Source organism: Malaya genurostris, chromosome 2, assembly GCF_030247185.1.
Source record: "Malaya genurostris strain Urasoe2022 chromosome 2, Malgen_1.1, whole genome shotgun sequence".
In the NCBI taxonomy this organism is placed as follows: domain Eukaryota; kingdom Metazoa; phylum Arthropoda; class Insecta; order Diptera; family Culicidae; genus Malaya; species Malaya genurostris.
Window position 1 is genome coordinate 194,565,342 of NC_080571.1, and position 10,738 is coordinate 194,576,079.

Sequence of the window (10,738 nt, forward strand, 5' to 3'; positions counted from 1 at the left end):
TTCTGGTACCTGGTAGATCAGCACTGGGTTGCTTTAGCACCTCTGTGCCTTTGCACCCCTTCGTCTTCGCACCTTTATGCGATGGCACCTCTGTGACTCGTCACTTCTATGCTCTCGCACCTCTGTGTCTCTACACCTCTGTGCGTATGAACGGGATGGCCTTCGTTGCTAGCTTTCCAGTCGGGAAACGCCCCGAATATTGCGTTTGCTATGGGCAGTTTAACTACCTGAAGCTTAGAATTGTCTCGGTAGCAGCCGTTAACTCACGAGCCAGTACAATCGAAACACAACCTCTTCGCTTGAATGGTTTTTACTGAATGATTGCTGTGTCGATGTCCGCAGAATTTTCTAAAATAGTTTCATGATCCACATGATTTTCAATGTGAGATCTGTAATCCAACCAATTAGCTCTATGATAGTTGAAAATAGAACTAATTGGATTAATTATAGCTTCGTTGGAAAGTCTGAATGTTACAGGAAGATGATCTGAGTCAAAGTCAGCATGTGTAATCGGTTCACTACAAATGTGACTTGGATCTGTTAGAACCAGATCAATTGTAGACGGGTTTTTCACGGAAGAGAAACAAGTAGGATTACTGGGATGAAGAACTGTGAAGTAACCAGCTGAGAGTTGATTATGAAGTATTTTACCATTACTGTTATTTTGCCTACAATTCCACTGGACATGCTTAGCATTTAAGTCCCCTATTACGAAAAATTTCGATCGATATCTTGTAAGTTTTTGCAAATCGCCTTTAAAGAAATTTAATTGTTCACCGGTGCATTGGAATGGCAAATATGCTCCAGCGATGAAATAAATTCCATGAATGGTTTCAACTTCGATTCCCAAGCTTTCAATAACTTTAGTATTGAAAGAAGGTAAAATTCGATGTTTAATTTGCCGTTGGACAAAAAATGGCAACTCCACCACCCATTCCAGTAAACCTGTCAAATCGATGAACCACATAATGTGGATTACTTTTCAATTTTACATTTGGTTTAAGAAAAGTTTCTGTCACAATGGCAATATGAATTTTGTGAACTTTGAGAAAATTATAAAATTCATCTTCACTCGATTTCAAAGATCGAGCATTCCAATTTAAAATATTCAAATAATTATTTAACATCACTGTTAAATTTTAAATTCATTATAATATTATTTGCAAATTTCCATCCGATTTGAAATGCTTCAAAAAGTGATGAAGTCGAATTCATTTGGATGATCATTTGAAAAAGTTGATCTTGTAGGTAGATCATTTTATTTTCAGTTATATCGCCTAAATCGACTTCATTTAAAGAAGCGAACGGCATTGAAGGAATATTTGTAGGTAGACTGCCATTAGAAGAAGATGATTTGGCCGGTCTACCTATTAATAAATTGTTTTCGTTAGAAGAAGAACTGCAAGGCGGTCCTGTGTTTTGATTATTTACATTAGAAGAAATAGGTGATAGATTTCTACCTAATATACCAGCATAACTGACATTAGAAGAAGATGATGACGAGGTCGATCTACCTGTCAATAAATTGTTTTCGTTAGTAGACGAATTGACAGGCGTACCTGTTTTTTGTTTCGAAGAAATCAGTGCCTTAAAAGAATTAGGCGTGGCATTTGTAACTCCAAGTGGGTTATGAAATCAACCACAAAATGTATAAAAATTTCAGCTTATTTTAAAATTTAAAATTTTATTTAAATTCGTATGGTTTAAATAATATGATATTTAAAAAATAAGAGGAATATAATTTATTAAACTCAAATTGATGTGACTATATTAGTATTATATTAGGATAAGAATTCTATGTAAAAGTGATGCTACGGCGAAGAACAACTTATGTAAATTGCCTTAAGAAATAAACGTATTTATGGAAAAACAATTCTAAGAAATCGATTCCAACCTTTATCAGTGGCCACTTTTGTTTAACACCAATATAAAAAAGAAAAAATTAAATTCACTGCTGTTTCAACTCGCTATGTATTTAGTGAAATGTACAGAGCTGGCAAAAAGAAAACCGCGTTGTACGAGACCCAACAGTGCAAAACGATTTGACCATTTCATGAAACACTATCGAATCATCGAATTATATACAGTCACTCGCTCTAGTTATTGACTGCCGTAACCGAACTGCATATAAGTGATACTCGCGACGTTCATGTATTACTACCATTCATATATAAACCACATACCAGTAAGTTCTCGCTTTGTAGCTTTCTAGGTTGTACCCGAAGTATGATCGTGTATGTATTATGCAAAGGTTGATACTCATTTCCTTCTTTTCGTTACTTTGATTTCTAAGACCTGCGCTTGAGTTGCATCATAAACTACTTGAACAAAGCACCATGCGTTTCCCTTTTAAGAGAACTGTATGGGAACGCATGGTCGACTACTACTAGAAACTGCTAAGATAAAGCACCATGCGTTTCCTTCTCTCAGAATTCGATGGGGACGCATGGTCGACTGTTATTAATTTTTTAGAAAAAATCAAATATTTTGGTCGTCCTCATTTTTATGGAAACATACCACTTTAACATGTCCAAAAATTCTTTATTTATCACTTAAAAAATCACTAAAAAATTTTGAAAAAAATTGTAAAGCATCCCCATAATGCCTTAAACATGCCTGATTTTTTTTTCAAATTTTTCGGAGAAGCAGTTTCTTCAAAAATCAAATAAAATAAAAAATCAATAGAACCACCCTAGTTCCGTCAATATGGCAGTTAAAGGGTTGAAACTTTGAGAAAATAGTTTACAGTCTATGACCTTTCGAATGTGGTATAACAATATGAATTCCCTTTGGGGGCAGATTTTACATGCTTATCCTGCTATAGCCTTTCTTACAAACATTGAGATCTCTATTTGGATGCCTGTTCTCTGTGATTCAACATAGAAGAAAAACGGTGGTGATACATAAAGCAAAGTCTTGGCATTACATTCCTTTTGTGAATTTTGTTCTTTCTGTTTCAACGGACACCGTAGCCGATTCATAGCGTATTCTACTGACACTGACAATAATTCTAGCGTATTCTACTGACACTGACAAGGATTCCTCTAGGTCGGGGCTCGAACATACGGCAAAAGGGCTTGTAAAACCAGCGCCCTATGCATGTATTACGGTGATAATACATGAAAGTTCCGATGTTCGAGCTATTGATGTGAAACAAGGCAACCTAAAAGACAGCTTAATTGTTAATGATGTTCATGATTTGCATTTGTTCGGCATACTTTGAAATGGTATCGTATAGCCTAAATGTATGCAGTTATCATTACAGTGCTTGCTAGTGTTACGGATAATGACATTTAGCTCCTCGTCGTCAAGTTTGTGTTCAAATTGTGCTTGCTTACCGTGAAAGAAGAAACGTTCAACGAAAGTCCTCTGTTAGTCCAATACTTTTAACCGTTGAACCGACGAATGCCGAATAACGGGAGTTCGATGCGAAACTTTCAACAACGCTCAACGTCCAACAAACTCGACAAACAGAGGTCCATTGTTGAACCATTTTCAATATGAGAAGTTAGAGCCTCGTTGGACTAGCTTTACTGAAGAATTTTGGAAGTTTATAATTATTTATTTATTAAACAACATCATACCTGTAAAATACTTCTATTTCGCATAAAATAACAACACATGTTCTTTTTATATGAAGAAAAAAAAAGGTTTAGTCTTCATTGTACAGGACAAAAAACAACTAGTTCTTCATTATACAAAATCAGTCTTTCTAATGGCTATAAAAGTTATCTAAAGAACTATTAACATTACTTCTTTCCAAATCGGAGGTAAAAATCATCAGTTTAGTGAAAATCTAGAATAGTTTGATTAGCTTTGTGCATTTTTCGCTGTACGAAATTCTCACCAAACGAACGCAAATAAAGAAACGCAAACGCAAATAAAGAAACGCAAACGAACGCAAATGGCTACATCGCGAAAAATGTTAATAACAATGTTTAATATCGTAGAAATTCCACAAATTGGTCGTTCAGAATGCCAGAAATGAATTCCGTACAACATTTTGATAGTTTCTTTGACTCAAATATTGAGATGTATAAAATATTGAAAAATATGAGCGATTGTACGACTTGTGTTACGATTATATCTATGTAATAAATTCTTGTAGGTCAAGACTCAAACTTACAAATGACTTGGAAGGGCGCCCTACTTCCTGGAATACATACGTAATCAACTGTCCTAAGCTTCCGCCCTAATTCCTAGAATTCAAACGCAAACGCAATTAATATTTATACACATCTCGAATGCAATACTATCTTTCACAGTGATAAAAAATAAACTTAATTTTCTTATCGTTCAGAGTGTTTATACATATATTATATTCAGAAGAAGTGCTCTTATAGAATCGACTGATTTAAGATTACAGTCATAAATGCAAATACCAATAGACGAAATTTATGAAGACAATACTTCAATATCTGGAGATAACATTGTATCCTCAACTGTATTACTAGAAAGAGCAGCAACAGATGCACATAATTAATTGACGAGAAGTGAAAAACGACATGCGTCATCAGAAAAGAAATTCCGTGAGTTCAATGTCAACTGGTCCAAAATCAGTGATGAGTTCTACTGTAACTATCGGGCCAATCGGATGTAAATTCGTGTTTCACCAATAGTGTTTTATTCCGTTTTCAAGGTCATTCCGTATTCTATTGTCTGCATCAGTGCGGTCGAGTGATAATTCGAATTAATCCGTCTTCAAGGTCGATTGTGAGCTGTGTAAAGAAGCATTGAGCGCTGCTGCTATATTGTTTACAAATACATTAGACAGTATATAGTGGAAAAAACGTTTAAGGTTTCATTGTACAGTGCAGCAAGAGACTGCAAAAAAGTGCTTTTTCCTCAAGAAGGTTTTTTGAACTTTATTGAACAGGAATATTCACCGATTGCCTAGGACCTGAAGCTAAAGCTAAGTATTTTTTCCTTTTCCCTGTTATTCAATACCACTAGATTTTTTTGCCCTCCAATCTTTACCCACACGGACTTTTTTCCGTGCCATAACAAAACGTTAAAAATTGCCTGACTTCCCTTCAGATGACGAAATGGAATCATCTGATGGCAATAAAACTCGTGTTAAAAATTATCCCGAGTTTGACTTGCGAGGACGTTCGTGAGCATTGGTTATGAACTGGACCATTTGCAAACAATTGGGACATACAGCATCACATTGTTGCAATAAATCCCGTGTAAATCAAATGTGGAGGAAGTCATGCGAATAACTTCTGCGGCGGAGACATTGAAAAGTGTCTCTACTGTAAGGAGGGACCGCATGACCTCTCGGTATGCCCCGCGTAATAATTGCGCAAGGACAAGATGAGGCGTTCACTTAAACAACATTCAAAGTGTTCTTTTGCTGAGATGTTGAAGAGTGCTACGCCTCCAGTAAACCTATACGGTTGTGGTATATCTTCGACTGTCCCTCTTAGCTCATCATACAGAAGGAGAAGAAATAAATCATCTCAAAAGCTCCCTAGTAAGAGTTCGAAGGTGTCCTCTGATTGGTCTCAAAAAATTACAACAATTGATATTGAGGGCATAAAAAACCCGAAAGTCCCTAAAGATCAGTCAGAAAATTTACCAGATACTGGGTTTGTTAAATTCTCTGATATTGTGGACTGGATCATGTCTTAAGAGCCTGATAATGGCTTTTATTCCTGCTGTCAAAACATTTTTGAAACAGTGGACTGCAAAATAGCCCCTACTTTCAGCGATCGAATCCTTCGATGGGTAAGTCACCCACTAAGTCGTCTAAGTGGAATTGTAGAAGTATCATCCCAAAAATAGATCCTTTCGAATTTCTAGTAAATAATCTGAAATGTGACGCATTTTCATTGTGCGAAACTTGGCTAAGCGTTATTCATCTGGATCGAGAGGATCCCTATGAAGGAGTACTTTTGGGGATCAAAAAGTGCTATTCTTTCTATCGCACTAACCTCCCTCGATACCAGGTATTGAAGTTGTCGCATGTCATGTTACAATCAAAGGCATGAACCTTTGCATTGCTTCCATCTACATTCCTTCAAGAGCTTCGGTTGGGCTTCGGTGGCACAGTGATATTATAGAGCTCCTTCCCGCACCGACGTTGGTTTTATGAGACTTTAACTCTCACGGTACGGGATGAGGTTGTCTTCACGACAATAACAGATCAACTATGATTCATGATATCTGCGATAACTTCAATATGACAATTTTGAATCCGGGAGAAATGACACGAATTCCTGCACCACCAGCAAGACCAAATGCGCTGGATCCCTTTGCTTTGCTCCCCTTGCTCGACATCGCTACGGTTGGACTGCACGTGGAAGGTGAACCCTGATCTCCACGGTAGCGATCATCGTGATTTCAATCGTCTACGGATTAAAACCATCGGAGACAATCAATGTTTCGTATGACCTCACACGGAATATTGATTGAAAATGCTACGCAAATTAGATATCTGAGAAACTAGAAACAACACAAGTACACTGAGGTGTTTTTTTAATGCGGTTTTTTACGCGACTTTTTTTATGCGAATTTTCAGAGTTATGCGTTTTTTTATGCAAAGTTTCAGAGTTGTGCGGTTTTTTTATGCGAATTTTCAGAGTTATGCGGTTTCCCTTCTGCGGTTTTTTTATGCGAAGTTTCAGAGTTATGCGTTTTTTTATGCGAATTTTCAGAGTTATGCGGTTTTTTTTATCGTGTAACAATAAAGCTCCGGGGTTAGACAAAATCAAATTCAACTTGTTGAAAAATTTGGCTGACTCTGCCAAAAGATGTTTATTGAATTTATCTTTCTTGAGGGTAATATTGTCCCACATGACTGAAGACAAGTAATAGTTATCGCCATTCAAAACCAGGGAAACCAGCCTCCGATCACAACTCGGATCGGACGATTGCTATGCTTTTCCTGTACCCGGAAATTGTTCGAAAAAATGATTCTGTTTCGTCTAGACAATTGGGTCCAGACTAATGGCTTACTTTCAGATACAAAATTTGGTTTCCGCATCGGCAAAGGAACGGACGATTGTCTTGCGTTGCTCTCAACAGAAATTCAAATGGTATTTGTTCGTAAGAAACAAATGGCACAGCTTTCTTAGCCATCAAGAGGGCTTTTGACTCAGTTTCCATTGAACAATCGATTCTGGGATCTCTCATATCGATTGCTTATCCGATGCGATATCTTGAATCCGATGGTGATTGAAAACTTGGAAAGGCTTGTCGAGCTCAACTCTCAGACCCGCTTTATGTCTTTGTATTTTGATTACATTGTTCAGAATATTAATCCTTCTTTGTTTGTTCGTACGCCCTCGAGTGGCCCCTAATATCTTTTATAATAAATTTAGAACAGTCAACTGTGAAAAGGTGTTTTACACTGACGGATCAAACATCAACAGGTCCACAGGCTTCGGCATCTTCAATCAGAACATCACCGCTTCGTACAAACTCAGTGATCCGGCTTCAGTTTACGAATTAGCTGTTATTCAGTACACCCTCGAGATCATTGAAACCTTGCCCAAAGACCATTACTTCATTGTCACGGACAGTCTAAGCTCAATAAAAGCTCTCCGGGCAATGAAGCCAGGTAAGTATCCCCCAAATTTCCTGGGGAAAATACGGGAACATTTGAGAACTTTATCTGAACGGTCTTATTTAATATCGTTAGTCTGGGTCCCTTCGCATTGTTCCATTCCGGGAAATGAAAAGGAAGACTCATTAGGTAAGGCGGGCGCATTAGAAAGTGATATTTATGAAAGACCAATCTGCTTCAATGAATTTTTCAGTATCTCTCGTCAGAAAACTCTCGAAAGTTGGCAAACTTCATGGAACAATGGCGAACTGGGACGATGGCTACATTCCATTATCCCTAGGGTATCGACGAAACCTTGGTTCAGGGGGATGAACGTGAGTCGTGACTTCATTCGTGTGATGTCTCGGCTCATATCAAATCACTACACTTTCAACGCGTATCTCCGGCGTATTGGAATCGTGGAGAGCGGTCTCTGCGCTTGTGGCGACGGTTATCAGGACATCGAGCATGTCGTATGGACGTGTACGGAGTATCGTGACGCCAGGTCGAAGCTACTGGAATCCCTTAGGGCCCGAGGTAGACCGCCTGAGGTTCCGGTTCGGGATGTGTTGGTGAGTCGGGATAGTTTATATATGCTTCTCATATACCAGTACCCTAAAAACATTGATATACAAGTGTAATGTGTTATTTCTCGCTCAGAAAGTATAATCTCCACCTACAGGTTCGACACTAACATCCGCCCGATCCTCTCGATCCCCGTCCCTGTCCACCATCTTCATTGGAACTAACAAGATATTTTTTTGTAACTCACTTTTTCGTTCCCCCTTCCCTGTCTCTTCACCATCTCGATGGCAACTAATTAGATTCCTGTCATTTTCAGACATTTTGTTCCCACATCCCCTTTTTAGACCGTTTCCACAATATTTACTTTTGTTTCATTCTCTTCCGTAACATCACCATCACCGCCCACGGAAGACCGCTCCAGTCGAAAACCAGCATGCGGGCCACTCGCCGGGCCTTCGTAGCCTGGGGGTGTTTCCCGCGGACCTACATGGACCGAAGGATGCGGCCAGCATAGATATTTATCAACGCCATCTGGAAGACTCATGCAATATTTAATTCATCGACCACTGCCAATCACCAGCTGAAAGCTGGATTTTCTAGAATCCGAGATGGCATAGTCTAATGATACTATTCTAGTTTTAAGTTAGTCGTTAATTAATATTAGAAAATACCCTCGGCACCTTAGACTTTGTAAAAAAAAATCAGCGATAACCTCAGTGAACGTTTGAAAAGTGTACAAGACGTACGTCTTACATGACAACAATCCAAGAAAAGGTATCCCTCATGCTATCCAAATGATGAAAACTTATATGATAACTATGAGGAACGCAACCATCGATCACTTGAGATGCATTGATACCAAAATATCTACCAGTACCATGGATTTGGTTGCGCGACACGTTTATTGGAAATTTACGGGACTCAAATCCATAGACAACGACAGATACGTCAATCATCAGAGCTATGTAGCATTTAAACACAAGTTAATCAATCGCAATACGTTTTTGAACCGATTCAAATACTTAGAAGGCTCTTTCAAACGTGCAGATCCGCAAGAATAAAAATTTGAAAGCTGGCACTTTAAAAGAGTACGAAGAGTTGTCCAGTTGTCCAAAAGATATGCTTGGTAAATTACTTCTAGATGATTCAAAATTACTACGAAATGAATTTTTGTCAGCTTCATAATCATACGTGCGATACCGATTTGACTCGCCAAAATTGCTTAAGGCGAACATCGAAAAACTCCCGGTAATTCGTTATCATCCACTTATAAGCTTTCACTTCGAGAAAGCAACTGGAATGATTAAGTTGTTTCGAATTGAATAATCTATATTTTTGAGCGAAATATATTCTAACAATAGTTTAATCTGTATGTGAGATTAATTTATAGCCTAACATAGATGATAAATACAATTTTCATTTCGGTAAGATTAGCTTGACTGCATGTGAATCTATCAATCTTAAACACAGAGAATTTAATTTTCAAGATTAACTAGATCCAATAAACCACTAATTAGCGTAAGATTACCTTCTTCCCGTGCCTCATTTTGAGCAGGTCGGTCGGTCTGCTCTACTAATTCGGGATCAAATAAGGAAAGAAATTAAAACTTCCTTTTATCCCAACCGCCACGAGAGATGGAACCGGGAGCGGAATATGGAATTGCAAAGTAACGGGCTTCCACTTGCCTAAACCGCAGTCAGCAGCAACTCGTCGGAGGAAGATGAACAGCTTGATTGTTCCGGATGAATTAATGGCAGTTTTGCCGGAGTGATAAACTAGACGCTTGAGTAATTAACTCAGAGCAGAGTAATTCCGTTTCCTCGCCTATGGATGTTTGCACCAAAGGATGTTCAATCGCGACCCGGATGTTGATTGTTACGTCTAGCAGCAGGTGTATTCGTCATGTTGCAAAATACGACACAGTGTAACATTCATGAATACGCCACAGAGGTGCGAACACAGATCGACATTATCGTAAATGATACTTGTGGTAATTTACTTTGGAACGCTTCAATGCCCCGCTATACTGATTGCGGCACAGAAAAAAAATGTGAGGTTTTTTCAGGTATCGATTTTCCATCAACATTTTCACAGTGTGCATTTACAGGGTCTTGGCACAAGAATTTAAACCAACTGGGGCTGTCAGGCGGTTAGCTGTTAGGGCTGTCAACATATATTGGGCACGCAGTACAGTTTATATAGTTTTTCGACTAAAATCTTCGTACAACGAAATGGTTACCAAAACAAACGTTTTTAGTATAACCTATTTACAGGATAAAACATTTCCAGTGAAGTTAGACCATGTGTCAATGAACAGAACAAGTAATAACTGGACGACGCAATACTGGACGACGGGTGGGATTGGACTTCCCATTTGAATTTTCCCAAGTGGATTTTAATAGGTTTGACAAAGTGGGATACAGCATTTTCCTGACATAGAATCACTTTTTGGTTAGAATCGTCTTGAGATCGTTTATGCAAAGTACCTTAACCGCACCAATTAAGTATGAATTTAAATCAGTTGAGTTAGTAAGTGAGTGGACAGTGCGTGGTCACAACCACCGTTGAGAATTGGTACATTCGAGACATGTGTCAGACAAACTTTTCAGCGTTGATTTTCGAAATTCGAAATTCTACTAATTTCTCAAGATAATATTCTTCAT

The 10,738-nt window shown here is 38.3% G+C and overlaps 1 pseudogene; it reads left to right on the forward strand.

Moving 5' to 3' along the window:
- The first annotated feature begins 4,372 nt into the window (after positions 1-4,372).
- LOC131429078 (uncharacterized) lies at positions 4,373-9,400 on the forward strand (annotated as a pseudogene).
- The last annotated feature ends 1,338 nt before the right edge of the window (positions 9,401-10,738 follow it).